Source organism: Heteronotia binoei, chromosome 14 (assembly GCF_032191835.1).
Source record: "Heteronotia binoei isolate CCM8104 ecotype False Entrance Well chromosome 14, APGP_CSIRO_Hbin_v1, whole genome shotgun sequence".
Taxonomy (NCBI): Eukaryota; Metazoa; Chordata; class Lepidosauria; order Squamata; family Gekkonidae; genus Heteronotia; species Heteronotia binoei.
The window spans coordinates 65840853-65857767 of record NC_083236.1 but is presented as its reverse complement, the minus strand read 5'-3'; the positions used below and the strand labels follow the sequence as shown (position 1 = coordinate 65857767).

Here is a 16915-nt window from a genome sequence, read left to right as displayed (position 1 = left end):
AAGGCAGCTTCATATGTTCACTTTACACACACACACGGACAGTTTTTTGGGGGGAGGGACGGTGGCTCAGTGGTAGAGCCTTTGCTTGGTAAGCAGAAGGTCCCAGGTTCAATCTCCGGCATCTCCATCCAAAAAGGGTCCAGGCAAGTAGGCTGAAAAACCTCAGCTCGAGACCCTGGAGAGCTGCTGCCAGTCTGAGTAGAGAAGACTGACCTTGATGAACCCAGGAGGGTCTGATTCAGTAGAAGGCAGCTTCATATGTTCATATGTCTAAGGGAAGGGGCAGTGGCTCAGTGGTAGAGCATCTGCTTAGTAAGCAGAAGGTCCCAGGTTCAATCCCTGGCATCTCCGATTAAAAATGGTCCAGGCAAATAGGTGTGAAAAACCTCAGCTTGAGACCCTGGAGAGCTGCTGCCAGTCTGAGTAGAGAAGACTGACTTTCATGGAGCGAGGGGGGTCTGATTCAGTAGAAGGCAGCTTCATATGTTCATATGACTGGTCCTTATGGGGGCTCATAGAATCAGACCCTCTGGTCCAATCATTCTGAATCTTGGGGGAGGGGTTGTAGGAGAGGTACCAGGTGCTATGCTGAAAATATGGTGCCTCTACCTCAAAAAACAGCTCCCCCCTGAGCCCCAGATACCCACAGATTGATGGGGATTTGTCTCTGTAGGGTATAATGGAGTGCCCAAAAGACATTCCTCCCTCCCCAACTTTCTGATAACCCTGAAGCACGGGGAGGGCCTCCAAGTCAAGGGATCCCCTGCCCCCAACTGGAGACTAGAGTTGGTGAATGCTGATTACTGAACGAAAAATTGGAAACTATATATTGGTTTACAAATTCTTGCAGAATTATGAAAATTATGAATACATGAAATGGGAACTGTAGCTTGGTATCAAATCTTTGCAGAGGTCCCGCTGGGAAGAAGAGAGCCAGTTTGGTGTTGTGGTGAAGTGTGCAGACTCTTATCTGGGAGAACTGGGTTTGATTCCCCACTCCTCCACTTGCACCTTCTGGAATGGCCTTGGGTCAGCCATAGCTCTGGCAGAGGTTGTCCTTGAAAGGGCAGCTGCTGTGAGAGCCCTCTCCAGCCCCACCCACCTCACAGGGTGTCTGTTGTGTGGAAGGAAGGTAAAGGAGATTGTAGACTGCTCTGAGACTCTGAGATTCAAAGTGAAGGGCGGAATATAAATCCAATATCTATCGTCTGTCTGTCCGTCCGTCCGTCTATCTATCTATCTATCTATCTATCTATCTATCTATCTATCTATCTATCTATCTATCTATCTATCTATCTATCTATCTATCTATCTATCTATCTATCTATCTATCTATCTATCTATCTATCTATCTATCTATCTATCTATCTATCTATCTATCTATCTATCTATCTATCTATCTATCTATCCCCCAGTTGGAGGACAGAAATGACTAGGGCTATTTTTTTTTTAGAAAAAGGCCAGCAGGCGCTCATTTGCATATTAGGCCACACCCCCTGATGTCACCATTGTTTCACACAGGGCTTTTTTGTCGAAAAAGCCCAGCAGTCACTCATTTGCATATTAGGCCACATCCCCTGACATCACCATTGTTTCACACAGGGCTTTTTTGTCGAAATGACTAGGGCTATTTTTTTTTAGAAAAAGGCCAGCAGGCGCTCATTTGCATATTAGGCCACACCCCCTGATGTCACCATTGTTTCACACAGGGCTTTTTTGTCGAAAAAGCCCAGCAGTCACTCATTTGCATATTAGGCCACATCCCCTGACATCACCATTGTTTCACACAGGGCTTTTTTGTCGAAAAAGCCCAGCATGAGTTCATTCGCATATTAGGCCACACCCCCTGATGTCTCCATTGTTTCACACAGGGCTTTTTTTGTCGAAAAAGCCCAGCATGAGTTCATTCGCATATTAGGCCACACCCCCTGATGTCTCCATTGTTTCACACGGGGCTTTTTTTGTCGAAAAAGCCCAGTGGGAGTTCATCTGCATATTAGGCCACACCCCCTGATGTCACCTTTGTTTCACACAGGGCTTTTTTGTTGAAAAAGCCCAGTAGGAGCTCATTTGCACATTAGGTCACACCCTCTGATGTCACCATTGTTTCACACAGGGCTTTTTTGTAAAAAAAAAAAAGCCCGGCAGGAACTCATTTGCGTATCAGGCCACACCCCCTAATGCCGAGCCAGCCGGAACTGAGTTCCTGTGTGTTCCGGCTCAAGAAAAAGCCCTGGGAATGCCACTGCCAGACTCATGCAGTAGCAAATCTGGAGAATGTCATATCCAGTCTTCAAATCCTATCCTGGAAAAAGCTTTGGGAATTTCATGGAAGCGTTCGGTTCCCCTTCCTCTTCCCTTCTCCCTCTGGCCTTATGGCAAAGCTCAAAGTCTCCTCTATTAGGGGAAGCAGGGGTCGTTTTGTAGAAAAATAGGTGGTGGAGTAAATTAGCATAATTCATTAGCATACTCCACCCTCCCCAGCAGCCAAAAGCAACCTGATGCAAGAAAGGAGAGCCCTGGTCGAGTGAGGCCTGCTTGGCCTGGCTAGAGATCCAGCCAGCCCAAGCAGGCCTTGCTCACCTGGGGCTCTTCTGGGCTGCCCCCGTCCCGCAAGCCACCCGCTGCCCAATATCACACAGGAAGTGGAGAAAGGGTGGTGCGGGCTTCTCCAGGGGTTAATGAGGGCTGTTGGGGGCGTGGCAAAGCCCCTGGTGGCTGGCTGGCTGCCCGCTCTCCTAATCCAGGGATTGTTATGCAGCTGCACCTCCGATTCAATGGACAAGGTAGGTAGGTGGGGAGGAAGAGGGGGAACCCTCGGAAAGGTTCAGGAGTGCTAGGCTTCCCAATCCCCAGGTCCCAGCGTGGGATCCCCTGGTTTTACAGGCTTCCCCCCTCCCCCAGCCAGCTGGCCGGCGGGGGAAGCTCCACCCCCATAGCTATTATGCACCTCCAGAAACGATTCCCATAGGGAATGATGGGGAATTGATCCACGGGTGTCAGGGGCTCTGGGGGGGGGCTGTCTTTTGAGGCAGAGGAGCCAAATTTTCAGTATAGCATCTAGTGCCTCTCCCCAAAATACCTCCCAAGTTTCAAAAAGATTGGACCAGGGGGTCCAATTCTATGAGCCCCAAAAGAAGGTGCCCCTATCCTTCATTATTTTCTATGGAAGGAAGGCATTCTAAAAGGTGTGCTGTCCCTTTAAATGTGATGGCCAGAATTCCCTTGGAGTTCAATTATGCTTGTCACACCCTTGCTCCTGGCTCCGCCCCCAGTGTCTCCTGGCTCCACCCCCAAAGTCTCCTGGCTCCACCCCCAAAGTCCCCAGATATTTCTTGAATTGGACTCGGCAACCCTAAGCTGTGCTCCTGTGAATTCAAGGCCTGAGGGGAAGGCTTAAAAGCTTCCAAGAAAGCCGAGTCGGGCGCGCAAGAGTGTTTATTGCGCAGTGTTTATGAAGCCATAAAAAAAGAAACATTATGTTTCACTGCCCGGTTGAAGTGTTACACGGAAGCCGCCCCTCTCTGCCGGGCGTAATGAATACCAAGCGTACACAGAGGTGGAAACAATTAGCCGGCTCCTATCTCGCTGTAATCAAACTTCCCATTAAATTAGCATCTTGCTGGTGCGAGCTACCACAGCTATTACATTGTCTGAAGGCTCAGAATGCCCCGAGGGTTCTCCATCCAGAGGTCTAGCGCTCCCACCCCTCCTAAGTTCTCGGAGGGTTCACTTTGCGCAAAGTTGCACTTTGGTTACCCTCTCTCAGGGACGTCTGTGCCAAGGCCAGGGGTTAGATTTCCTTCTGCGGATTAAGTATTCAGTTCATGTCAACAAGGTGGCCGTGGAGATAGAGGGAAGCAGGAAGAGGGACTCGAGAAGGCTCCAATGACTTCCAGGCAGAAGATTAATTCCGATAACGCAGGATTAGGCTTTTGTGGTCCTCTCTGCCAAGTCCAGTCGAAGAGACCTGCCAAACTCGCAACAGAAACGGGCGTTCAGGGGGGACTGTATCTGGCCCAGGGTGCCTCTCCAAGGCCAAAAGAAGAAGGAGAAACCCTGTCAATTTGTATCCTTTGTAACAGAAGAGCATATAAATGCGTCGATTCTTTCTTCCTCCTTGCCATCTTTGGCGAAAAGGACAATTCAAAATGTCTTATTTTTTTTCCGCTTAGGATGTCTCCGTCGCTAGCCGATGTCTTGCCTTCTAGGCTGAAACGCTATCCCTGTCTTTCGAGCCAAGATGTGCAAGCAAATGAAACTCCCAGTAGATGGCTGATGTTTGTTAAAAGCAACTTCCTCCCTTTAAAGTCTTGAGGAATGTATCTTGACCAAAGTGCAATATACACCGGGGGGTGGCCAAACGATGGCTCGGGAGCCACATGTGGCTCTTTCACATATATTGCGTGGCTCTTGAAGCCCCCACAGCCCCATCAACAGACCTGGAGAAGGCATTTGTCTCTTTAAATCACTTTTCAAAACCAAGCCAGCTGGCAGCTTGGAGAATGCACTTGAAGTTAAAGTTGCTTTCTTTCCAATTCCACCTCTTCTTCCCCATCTGTTTTCCTTCCTTCCTTCCCTCCCTCCCTTCTTCCCTCGTCTTGTGACTCTTAGACATCTGACATTTATTCTATGTGGGTCTTATGTTAAACCATCTTGGCCACCCCTGATACATACTCTTAAGGATGGACTAGCTCATCAAAAAGCCGGTGAGCTGATTAAAAATCTTCAGCGTTTGATAGTACAGATGACACAAACATCATTGCAAATACATTCCTTTTGGTGGATATTTTTGTATTTTTATGCTCATCTGTGTGTGTGTGTGTGTGCACCTGGAAGTCATGGTGACCTCTGGTGACTGACCTCTACTGGGGAAGGGTTACCAATCCCCAGCTGAGGGCAGAAGATTCCCTGGTTTTGAGGCCCTCCCCCACTTTAGGGTTATCAGAAAGAGGTGTGGGGAGGAAATGTCTGCTGGGCACTCTATTACACCTCCATGGAGACCAGTCACCATTGGGTATAATGGAGAATCCATCTGTGGGTATCTGGACCTTGGGTGTCTTTTTTATGTGGTAGAGGCGCCAACTTTTCAGCATAGCAGCTGGCAGCTCTATTCAACAAGCAAAAGAATAGCAACCCAGACTTGCAAACCATGCCAAAATACAATACTATCTAGGGTTGCCAGCCTCCAGGTGAGACCTGGAGATCTCTTGCTTCTACAACTGATCTCCAGCTGGCAGAGATCAGCTTCCTTTGAGTAAATGACTGCTTTGAAAGGTAGACTCTATGGCATTATCGCCCATCGAAACCCCTCTCCTCCCCAAACTCCGCCCTCTCCTGGCTTCACCCCCAAAGTTTCCAGAGATCCAATTTGCTGTAGTGGTTAAGTGCGCAGGCTCTTATCTGGGAGAACTGGGTTAGATTCCCCACTCCTCCACTTGCACCTGCTGGAATGGCCTTGGGTCAGCCATAGCTCTGGCAGAGGTTGTCCTTGAAAGGGTGGTTGAAAGAGCCAGTTTGGTGTAGTGGTTAAGTGTGCGGACTCTTCTCTGGGAGAACCGGGTTTGATTCCCCGCTCCACCACTTGCAGCTGCTGGAATGGCCTTGGGTCAGCCAGAGGTCTCTTATCTCGGAGAACCAGGTTTGATTCCCCACTCCTCCACTTGCAGCTGGTGGAATGGCCTTGGGTCGGCCAGAGCTCTCTTACCTGGGAGAACCGGGTTTGATTCCCCACTCCTCCACGTGCAGCTGCTGGAATGGCCTTGGGTCAACCAGAGCTCGCTTATCTGGGAGAACCGGGTTTGATTCCCCACTCCTCCACTTGCAGCTGCTGGAATGGCCTTGGGTCAGCCAGAGCTCTCTTATCTGGGAGAACCGGGTTAGATTCCCCACTCCTCCATTTGCACCTGCTGGAATGGCCTTGGGTCAGCCATAGCTATGGCAAGAGTTGTCCTTGAAGGGCAGCTGCTGTGAGAGCCCTCTTAGCAGCACCCACCTTATAGGGTGTCTGTTGTGGGGAAGGAGATAAAGGAGATTGTAAGCTGCTCTGAGGCTCAGATTCAGAGACAAGGGCGGGGTGTAAATTTTCCTGTCATCTTCTTCTTCCCCACTCTTCCACTTGCACCAGCTGCTGTGACCTTGAGTCAGTCACAAGTTCTCACAGAGCTGTTCCTCTCAAGAGCAATTTCTGTTAGAGCCCTCTCAGCTCCACTTCCCTCACACAGGGTGTCTGTTGTGGGGAGAGGAAGGGAAAGGAGATTGTAAGCCGCTCTGAGACTCCTTTGGGCGGGATATAAATCCAACCTCCTTCTTCTCTTCTTCTTTTGTACTGAACACATCCTGAGAACATTGGGCGAATTTATGTGTTGGTTTGTTCATTAAAATGTTTATTCTGTATCTTTCCCAGAATGAAAGGAAGTTGTCTTCCATTGTTTTATTTTTTAAAGAAGTATCTCTCCAACAAAAGACTGCCGAAAGACTCCATTACATTTACTAACCCACCTTCCGCTAAACTTTAACGCACCCTGTTTTTCTAATGGCTAACTTATATTATTTCTCTTTTAGAACAGTGTAGCAGAATATTTGGGTTTTTTGTTTTATGGGGTTTTTTTGTATCGACATACTCAAATGGGAGATATTGGCTGTTTGTCTTATTGCATAAACTTATTGCATATTGTACATACCCAACCTCCACCGTATTTTAATGTCTTCCTTTTTTTCTAATGGCAAACTATAATGAATGTTATAACCTCTTGAAGAAACCATGCCCTCTATTTAAACTAACAAAGCCAGAATGTTAACTAGATTTATGGCACTTCGCACCTACAACGGCAGTCTGCTTTTTATCCCCCTCCGGTGTTGTTTCAGCCCTGCTTTGTCATAACACTAACAAACACAGATCCCTATTTGTGATTCTTTTAATCTGCTAAAACTTTCCCATGATTCCATACTGCCCACTTATATTAAGCATTGCTGCTTCCGTTCCCATTTTGCCTGATGAAGTCTGCTTAAGAGCATACGAAAGCTTACATTCTGAATAAAACTTAGTTGGTCTTAAAGGTGCACTTGTCTGCTGCTTTGTTCTATTGCTTCAGTTCAGACCAACACGGCTGCCTACAGGGATCTATCCACAGCCTGCAGATGAATACCCAGAGAGCACACCCAGGGGCTAATCTAGGCTGGTCTGCTTGCTTTTCAAAAATGCAGCTCTAACTTGGCGTGGATGACAGAATTCCGCAATTAATATTCCTGAGACTCCCAGCTTAGCCACAGATGTTTTGATGGCACAGGTGTCAAAAGATGATAAAACATCAGCAGAAAGGGTGGGCACCTTGTCTCGGCTGGACGACTCCTGGCTGGAATTTCACAAAACCTGGGTTCCATTGTTCATTAGACTGTAAATGCCATGTATGACCCTCAGTGAAATCAATTAACCTCGCAAGCCCTCCCTTCCTGCCCTGTAAAATGCTTCAACCGTGCTTTTAGACCGCGGAGGAAAATTGCCAAGACACTTAACTGCTTAAAATGCACAGTCCTTTCCATCTAATATGTGGTTGTTGTTTTTTTTTTTTTTTAAATCTTCAGCTCGATATTTCCTTCTTAAAAAAGAAAAGCCTTGCAAAGAAAATCAAATACATGTTTGTGTTGTGTTATACACATCTCTCTCACCCTGTCAAATCATGAGATTTGAGTCTAGAGCGATAGTCCCTCGAAGCTGTGGAGTCTTTGGAGCAAAAATTCTACTTTGTGAGCTCCTGGCATTAAAGTTGTGAGCTCCTGCGTTAATTAGTTTGCTCTGGAGCCATTTTTCCTCAGCTGAGACAAAAATGCGTGAAAGGCCCCGCGGCGCAGAATGGTAAAGCTGCAGTCCTAAGCTCTGCTCACGACCTGAGTTCGATCCTGGAGGAAGCTGGGTTCAGGTACCTGGCTCGAGGTTGACTCAGCCTTCCATCCTTCCGAGGTCGGTAAAAGGAGTCCCCAGCTTGCTGGGGGGAAAGTGTAAAAGACTGGGGAAGGCAATGGCAAACCACCCCGTAAAAAGTCTACCATGAAAACGTTGTGAAAGCAACGTCACCCCAGAGTCGGAAACGACTGGTGCTTGCACAGGGGACTACCTTGACCTTTTAAAGACAAAAATGTGTGAGCTGGAGGCTAAAAAAACTGTGAGCTAGCTCACACTAACAGCTTAGAGGGAACACTCGTCTAGAGGCACCTTAGACACCAACAAGACTTAGCTTATGCCCCCCAAAGAGCCAAAGCTTCCTTCATTAGATTCAGATATCCTGTCAAAGGAAAATGAGAGTGTTGTACATATGCTGGAAAGACTGTGGACCGAAGAACCTCACTTGTCCATGAAGCCTATTGGGTCAAACACCATTGGGTGTCTTCAGATTGGTCGCATAAACATGTGAGGCTGCCTTACACTGAGAGAAACCATTGACATGTCAAGGTGAGTGATGTCTCAGATCAGAGTTTCCAGCTTCGAGGTGGCTGCTAGAATTCTTCTGGAGTCACAACTGATTTCCAGGCAACAGTTCTTCTGAAGAAAAAAATCCTACTTTTGAGTTTGGACTCTGGCCTCAGAGTTTTTGGCTAAGCATTAGGAAAAAAAAACGATAAAAGGGAGTCCTTCTTCACCCAAAGGGTGATGAACACATGGAATTCACTGCCACAGGAGGTGGTGGCAGCTGTAAGCATACACAGCTTCAAGAGGGGGTTAGATAAAAATATGGAGCAGAGGTCCATCAGTGGCTATTAGCCACAGAGTATTGTTGGATCTCTCTGTCTGGGACAGTGATGCTCTGTATTTTTGGTGCTTGGGAGGGCACAGTGGGAGAGCTTCTAGTAGTCCTGCCCCCACTGGTGGACCTCCTGATGGCACCTGGGATTTTTTTTTTTTTGGCCACTGTGTGATACAGAGTGTTGGACTGGATGGGCCATTGGCCTGATCCAACATGGCTTCTCTTATGTTCTTAACAGTGGGAGGACTTTTAGTGTCCTGGTCCCACTAATAAACCTCCTGATGGCACCTGGGTTGGTTTTTTTTTGGCCACTGTGTCACAGAGTGTTGGACTGAATGGGCCATTGGCCTGATCCAACATGACTTCTCTTATGTTCTTATGAACTTCTTGACAGTTAGAGTTTTACCCCAGTGGAACAGGCTTTCTCAGGAGATGGTGGGCTCTCCTTCCTTGGAGGTTTTTTAACAGAGGCTAGGTGGCCATCTGACAGCAATGCTGATTCTGAGAACTTAGGCAGATCATGAGAAGGAGGGCAGGAAGGGTTGCATCTGTGCTTAGTTCTCATGGCCCTTTCTTGCACTCCCAGGGAAATGCTGATCTCCACTTTGAGGTCAGGCAGCAATCTTTCTCCAGACCACTTTGGCCAGGGATCCTGGAGGTTTTTGCCATCTTCTGGGCATGGAGCAAGGGTCATTGGGGATGTATGTGTGTGTGGGGGAAGTATTTGTGAATTTCTGCATTGTGCAGGGGGTTGGACTAAATGAGACCCTGGAGGTTCCTTCCAGCTCTATGATTCTATTATTGTGTCCCCTCTGAGTGCCCCCCCTTCCCATATTCTCCAGGTTCCTCCCTGAATCTCTATGAATTTCTCAAGCCAAGAGCCAGTTTGGTGTAGTGGTTAAGTGTGTGGACTCTTATCTGGGAGAACTGGGTTTGATTCCCCACTCTTCCACTTGCACTTGCTGGAATGGTCTTGGGTCAGCCATAGCTTTCGTAGGAGTTGTCCTTGAAAGTGCAGCTGCTGGGAGAGCTCTCTCAGCCCCATCCACCTCACAGGGTGTGTGTTGTGGGTGGTGGTGGGGGGAAGGTAAAGGAGATTGTGACTGCTCTGAGATTCAGAGTATAAGGCGGGATATAAATCCAATATCTTCTTCTTCAAAGCTGGCAACCTTTATCTCAGGCAGATGTCTTCCGCATCACTTACTATCAGGGAGGCCAAAAATGTTGAGGCGAACAGGTTTGGCAGGTGGACGTACAACACCTGACAGCCCTCATTATTCAAGAGCTGAACCGCAATTGCTTCCCATGTGCTGAGGCCCAAGTGTGGAGCAGCTACTGAACGTCTTTGCAGCTGTGCAGGAGTTGAGGCGGTGGAGTTTGGTTTCTTTGTCTTGGAGGAGTTTCAGTTCTCCACCTTGCAGGCCCTTTTGCCTCTGTGTAGTAGGTAAGTCTCATTCTCCTCCAGGGTCATGGATGCTTTGGTCGGATCATTAAATGAAATGGGATGAGAATTGCACCTCCCAAAAGGCTCTGTGGGAATGCTCATACAACCTCAACTGCAAAGACTGACAGGAACACCAAACAGGAAAAACTGAGAATTTAGAATCACTGGGTGACAGATTTGCTCACTCTTTGTTATTTTATTTTTTTACAATTTAGCTGGCAAGCTGTGCACAACGGTTATAGGGAAAAAGCCCAAAGAAAAAAACCCACAGACATAGGGTTGCCAAGTCCAATTCAAGAAATATCTGGGGACTTTGGGGGTGGAGCCAGGAGACTTTGGGGGTGGAGCCAGGAGACATTGGGGTGGAGCCAAGATCAAGGCTGTGACAAGCATAATTGAACTCCAAAGGGAGTTCTGGCCATCACATTTAAAGGGACGGCACACCTTTTCAATTCCTTCCTTCCATAGGAAATAATGAAGGATAGGGGCACCTTCTTTTGGGGCTCATAGAATTGGACCCCCTGGTCCAATCTTTTTGAAACTTGGGGGGTATTTTGGGGAGAGGCACTAGATGCTATACTGATAATTTGGTGCCTCTACCCCAAATAACAGCCCCTCCAGAGCCCCAGATACCCGCGGATCAATTCTCCATTATTTTCTATGGGAATAAATCTCCATAGGGAATAACAGAGTTCCCAGCAGACATTTCCCTCCCCTCCCCCCGCTTTCTGACGACCCTGAAGCGGGGGGAGGGCCTCCAAACCGGGGGATCCCCTGCTCCCACCTGGGGATTGGTAACCCTACACGGACATAAATGTTCGCAGGGAAAAAGCCCAAATGGAAACATGCCCTCATGGAAATAAACCCACATGTGAGCATTTTTCCATGTCCGCATGTTTCCCTGTGGGCTTTTTTCCTGTGAGCATTTATGACCATGGGGTTTTTCCTTTGGGCTTTTTTCTGGTTACCGTGCCCAACAGGTCTGTTGGGGGTGGAGGGAAACTAGGGGTGCTTTCACATGATGACGGTTTGCAAGGGGATGTTTGCTATTCTTACACAGTAAAAAAAATCCAGTTGCAAAGCTGTTAGAACAGACTGGCAGCGGCTCTTGCTCAGTTCTCAAAGACTACAATCACCATAGAGCAAGCTAGATCGCTAGATTCATATCAGTCTCCTTCCTGTTCACCCTCTCTAACCAATAGAATGTAATCTCAGGGAACTCCCTTCCTGTTTGTTCTCCTCCTCTTCTTTCTTCTTCCCTGCATGCATCAGGAGGAACAGCCTGGTGTCTCTCCTCCGGAATTGAACTAAGCAGATGGCCTACTACAATCCAAAGCCATCCAGTTAGTTAAAATAGTTTAGTCGCTCTTTCTCTCCACTACAGTTATATGTTATGTTTATTTAAATAAATACATCAGTATTGGTTTCTTAACTTAAAGCGAAGGCTTTCTGTGCAGTTTAGGACTGCCAATCCCCAGGTGGGGGCAGGGGATTGTAAGAGAGTGTGGTAACTATTGGACTAGGCCACGCTGCTGCGCTGAAGCTTAGGAAGAGCACTGCTAAGTAGGGTTGCCAAGTCCAATTTAAGAAATATCTGGGGACTTTGGGGGTGGAGCCAGGAGACATTGGGGGCGGAGCCAAGAGCAAGGGTGTGACAAGCATAATTGAACTTCAAAAGAGTTCTGGCCATCACATTTAAAGGGACTGCACAAATTTTTAAATGCATTCCTTCCATAGGAAATAATGAAGGATAGGGGCACCTTTTTTGGGGGCTCATAGAATTGGACCCCCTGATCCAATCTTTTTGAAACTTGGTAGGTATTTTGGGGAGAGGCACTAGATGCTATACTGATAATTTGGTGCCTCTATCTCAAGAAACAGCCCCCCCAGAGCCCCCGATACCCGAGGTTCAATTCCCCATCATTCCTTATGGGAATCGTTCATGGAGGTGCATGATGGCTCTGGGGGCGGGGCTTCCCCCGCCGGCCAGCTGGCTGGGGGAGGGGGGAAGCCTGTAAAACCGGGGGATCCCTCTCTGGGACCTGGGGATTGGGAAGCCTACTGCTAAGTGAAGGAAAGGACGGCTGCCTGACCAGTCCAGTCATCCTAAACTAGACCCAACAAAAGCACGTTATTTAGGGTGTGTGAACACATCCTAGAACTCTCATTCTGTGACAGAGTGCATGCACGAAATGGGACTGGTTGCGCTTTTGAAGGCATAAAAAGTTATATGACAAACAAGGGGCAAATGGCTCACAAGAGCAAACAGCCAATTGACAAAACAAAATGGCCTCCTGTTCATGATCAGGAAACAGAATGCAAATGGGGGAACTTCCCCCAACATTGCTGGTGTGATGACTTCACCTGGAAGTGACGTCGTCGTGCCAGCGACGTCACTCGCTGGCTGCTCTAGGCATTTCCGAGAAAACTCTATGGTTTTCTGGGACACTCTAGTTATTTGGAAGGGGAAAACTCTATGGTATAATAGGTACAACTCCCTTTGGAGCCATCGCACAGCCAGCAATTCAGCTGAAATCTGGGCCAGGGGTGCACCTCAGGAATTCACTTTAGCATACTGGGGACACTAATGATCAGGTCAGATGACTGTGGAAAGACCCCACTGACCTCACTGATGGACCTCCTGATGGCACCTGGTTTTTATGGCCACTGTGACACGAGTGTTGGACTGGATGGACCATTGGCCTGATCCAACATGGCTTCTCTCATGTTCTTATGACCCTTGAAGCCTCAGCTAGAAAGATAAAGTTTCCTATTGCCAGTTTCCATACCACAGACCTCAAACTGGATCTATAAGGGTGAAATTTTATGAAGGCTTTGCTTGGGTGGCAGGTTTTGGAGTGACCACAGATGTGTGGAGGAAGACTTGGTGTTTTCTGCTTCTCTCTGGAAAACATTATGTGGTCCAATTTGAAGTATTCCTGCAATGACACCATCCCTGTGGACTTCCAAGAATTTCAAGCTCATCAGCAGGACAGAGTTGGAGAAATTTAAGTAAAGTGTAAGAATGGACTTTGCTGTGGCAAACAAGCATATATGAAATTCTTATATGACTTTTTTGGTGCAAATCTGCACTACCACTTGATGTAAAACATAAGAGAAGCCATGTTGGGTCAGGCCAATGGCCCATCCAGTCCAACACTCTGTGTCACATAAGAACACAAGAGAAGCCATGTTAGAACAGGCCAATGGCCCATCCAGTCCAACACTCTGTGTCACATAAGAACACAAGAGAAGCCATGTTGGACCAGGCCAATAGCCCATCCAGTCCAACACTCTGTGTCACAGAAGAACATAAGAGAAGCCATGTTGGGTCAGGCCAATGGCCCATCCAGTCCAACACTCTGTGTCACAGAAGAACACAAGAGAAGCCATGTTGGATCAGGCCAATGGCCCATCCAGTCCAACACTCTGTGTCACAGAAGAACATAAGAGAAGCCATGTTGGGTCAGGCCAATGGCCCATCCAGTCCAACACTCTGTGTCACATAAGAACACAAGAGAAGCCATGTTTGAACAGGCCAATGGCCCATCCAGTCCAACACTCTGTGTCACAGAAGAACATAAGAGAAGCCATGTTGGGTCAGGCCAATGGCCCATCCAGTCCAACACTCTGTGTCACATAAGAACACAAGAGAAGCCATGTTAGAACAGGCCAATGGCCCATCCAGTCCAACACTCTGTGTCACATAAGAACACAAGAGAAGCCATGTTGGACCAGGCCAATAGCCCATCCAGTCCAACACTCTGTGTCACAGAAGAACATAAGAGAAGCCATGTTGGGTCAGGCCAATGGCCCATCCAGTCCAACACTCTGTGTCACATAAGAACACAAGAGAAGCCATGTTTGAACAGGCCAATGGCCCATCCAGTCCAACACTCTGTGTCACAGAAGAACATAAGGGAAGCCATGTTGGGTCAGGCCAATGGCCCATCCAGTCCAACACTCTGTGTCACATAAGAACACAAGAGAAGCCATGTTAGAACAGGCCAATGGCCCATCCAGTCCAACACTCTGTGTCACATAAGAACACAAGAGAAGCCATGTTGGACCAGGCCAATAGCCCATCCAGTCCAACACTCTGTGTCACAGAAGAACATAAGAGAAGCCATGTTGGGTCAGGCCAATGGCCCATCCAGTCCAACACTCTGTGTCACAGAAGAACATAAGAGAAGCCATGTTGGGTCAGGCCAATGGCCCATCCAGTCCAACACTCTGTGTCACATAAGAACACAAGAGAAGCCATGTTGGGTCAGGCCAATGGCCCATCCAGTCCAACACTCTGTGTCACAGAAGAACATAAGAGAAGCCATGTTGGGTCAGGCCAATGGCCCATCCAGTCCAACACTCTGTGTCACATAAGAACACAAGAGAAGCCATGTTAGAACAGGCCAATGGCCCATCCAGTCCAACACTCTGTGTCACATAAGAACACAAGAGAAGCCATGTTGGACCAGGCCAATAGCCCATCCAGTCCAACACTCTGTGTCACAGAAGAACATAAGAGAAGCCATGTTGGGTCAGGCCAATGGCCCATCCAGTCCAACACTCTGTGTCACAGAAGAACACAAGAGAAGCCATGTTGGATCAGGCCAATGGCCCATCCAGTCCAACACTCTGTGTCACAGAAGAACATAAGAGAAGCCATGTTGGGTCAGGCCAATGGCCCATCCAGTCCAACACTCTGTGTCACATAAGAACACAAGAGAAGCCATGTTTGAACAGGCCAATGGCCCATCCAGTCCAACACTCTGTGTCACAGAAGAACATAAGGGAAGCCATGTTGGGTCAGGCCAATGGCCCATCCAGTCCAACACTCTGTGTCACATAAGAACACAAGAGAAGCCATGTTAGAACAGGCCAATGGCCCATCCAGTCCAACACTCTGTGTCACATAAGAACACAAGAGAAGCCATGTTGGACCAGGCCAATAGCCCATCCAGTCCAACACTCTGTGTCACAGAAGAACATAAGAGAAGCCATGTTGGGTCAGGCCAATGGCCCATCCAGTCCAACACTCTGTGTCACAGAAGAACACAAGAGAAGCCATGTTGGATCAGGCCAATGGCCCATCCAGTCCAACACTCTGTGTCACAGAAGAACATAAGAGAAGCCATGTTGGGTCAGGCCAATGGCCCATCCAGTCCAACACTCTGTGTCACATAAGAACACAAGAGAAGCCATGTTGGACCAGGCCAATGGCCTATCCAGTCCAACACTCTGTGTCACAGAAGAACATAAGAGAAGCCATGTTGGGTCAGGCCAATGGCCCATCCAGTCCAACACTCTAAGCTGCAGAAGAACATAAGAGAAGCCATGTTGGGTCAGGCCAATGGCCCATCCAGTCCAACACTCTGTGTGACACAGTGGCCAAAAAAATTATATATATATATATACACACACATAAATATATACACACTGTGGCTAATAGCCACTGATGGACCTCTGCTCCATTAAAACTGTCAGACCCTTAGATATATATAAATGTGAAGATAAAAGATAAAACTTTTGGAAAAAATTCTTGCCAGATAGGCCAAGAGGGGCTCCCCCCCCCCACCGATTTAGCACAACACCCCTCCCAGTATAAAGGTCCTCGCCTTTCCTCATGCCCTTCCAGTTTTCTTTAGTGAACCCTACACATCTGCAATATATTAGATCAGTAATTTGCACTTAATTGCCAAGCCCGTTGCATAATAATGAAACTTAATTAGCTGCTTTACACTACCCTGGTAATTCGAGGACATTAAAGCCTGTGTTATCAGTGCTAAACCGAAATGCGGAGCTGGGGTGTTTATCTCAAAGAGCTATCAGTCACCACTTTCAAATTTCAGGCAAAGTTGAGACTGGGAGGGGGGATTTAACAAATGGGTACCAGCCTTTGACACAAACATGACTCATGTCTGAATTGGTTCCATCTGCAGAGTCATCGGTCACCATCTGAGTTCTATAAATAGTTAACCGCTCCAGTCCCCTCTGAGTTGCCCGACACAATTTGTAACATTTGGTAAGGCGGAGGGTGGGCCATCTTGTTTAATCAAGGACAATTGTGGAGGAAGGGTGCTACTCGCCACGGGAAAGATGTCTCTTTAGTCAAGCATGGGTTTGTAGCGTTCTATGACTTACGGTGAAGCTGGTGTGGTGTAGTGGTTAAGGGGTTTGATCCCCCTCTCCTCCTCCACGTGCAGCCGGCTGGGTGACCTTGGATCAGTCCCAGTTCTCTCAGAACTTTTCTCTCAGAGCTCTCTCAGCCCCAATTACCTCACAAAGTGTCTGTTGTGAGGAGAGGAAGGGAAGGGAAGGTGATTGTAAACTGCTCTGAGACTCCTTTGGGTAGTGAAATGCAGGCAGGACCCGCCCTAGACTGTCTGGCACCCTAGGCAAGGCTAACGTCTGGCACCTCCCACACGGATAACATCACCAAGGCACAGAGGGCTGCCCAATTTGCTGCCCCACGAGGCCTGTGCACTAGGCAGTCACCTAGTTTGTCTAGTGACAGGGCCAGCCCGGAAAGCAGGTTATAAAACCAACCCTTCTTCTTCTTCTGGAATTTGATTTATTTCTTTTGCCAGTGGTCACTGGATGTTTGTTTGTTTGTTTGTTTGTTTAATTCAATTTGTATCCTCCCCTCCCCACTGGGGCAAACTCAGGGCAGCTCCCATGGCCATGCATATGCATGAATATGAACATACAATAAAACATTAAAACAGTAAAA

At 47.8% G+C, this 16915-nt stretch overlaps 1 non-coding gene across 1 annotated transcript; it reads left to right on the top strand.

Annotated features, from left to right (window-relative positions):
* Positions 1–282: 282 nt before the first annotated feature.
* TRNAT-AGU (transfer RNA threonine (anticodon AGU)) lies at positions 283–351 on the top strand. The gene has a single exon. It is a non-coding gene; the product is annotated as a tRNA-Thr (tRNA).
* The last annotated feature ends 16564 nt before the right edge of the window (positions 352–16915 follow it).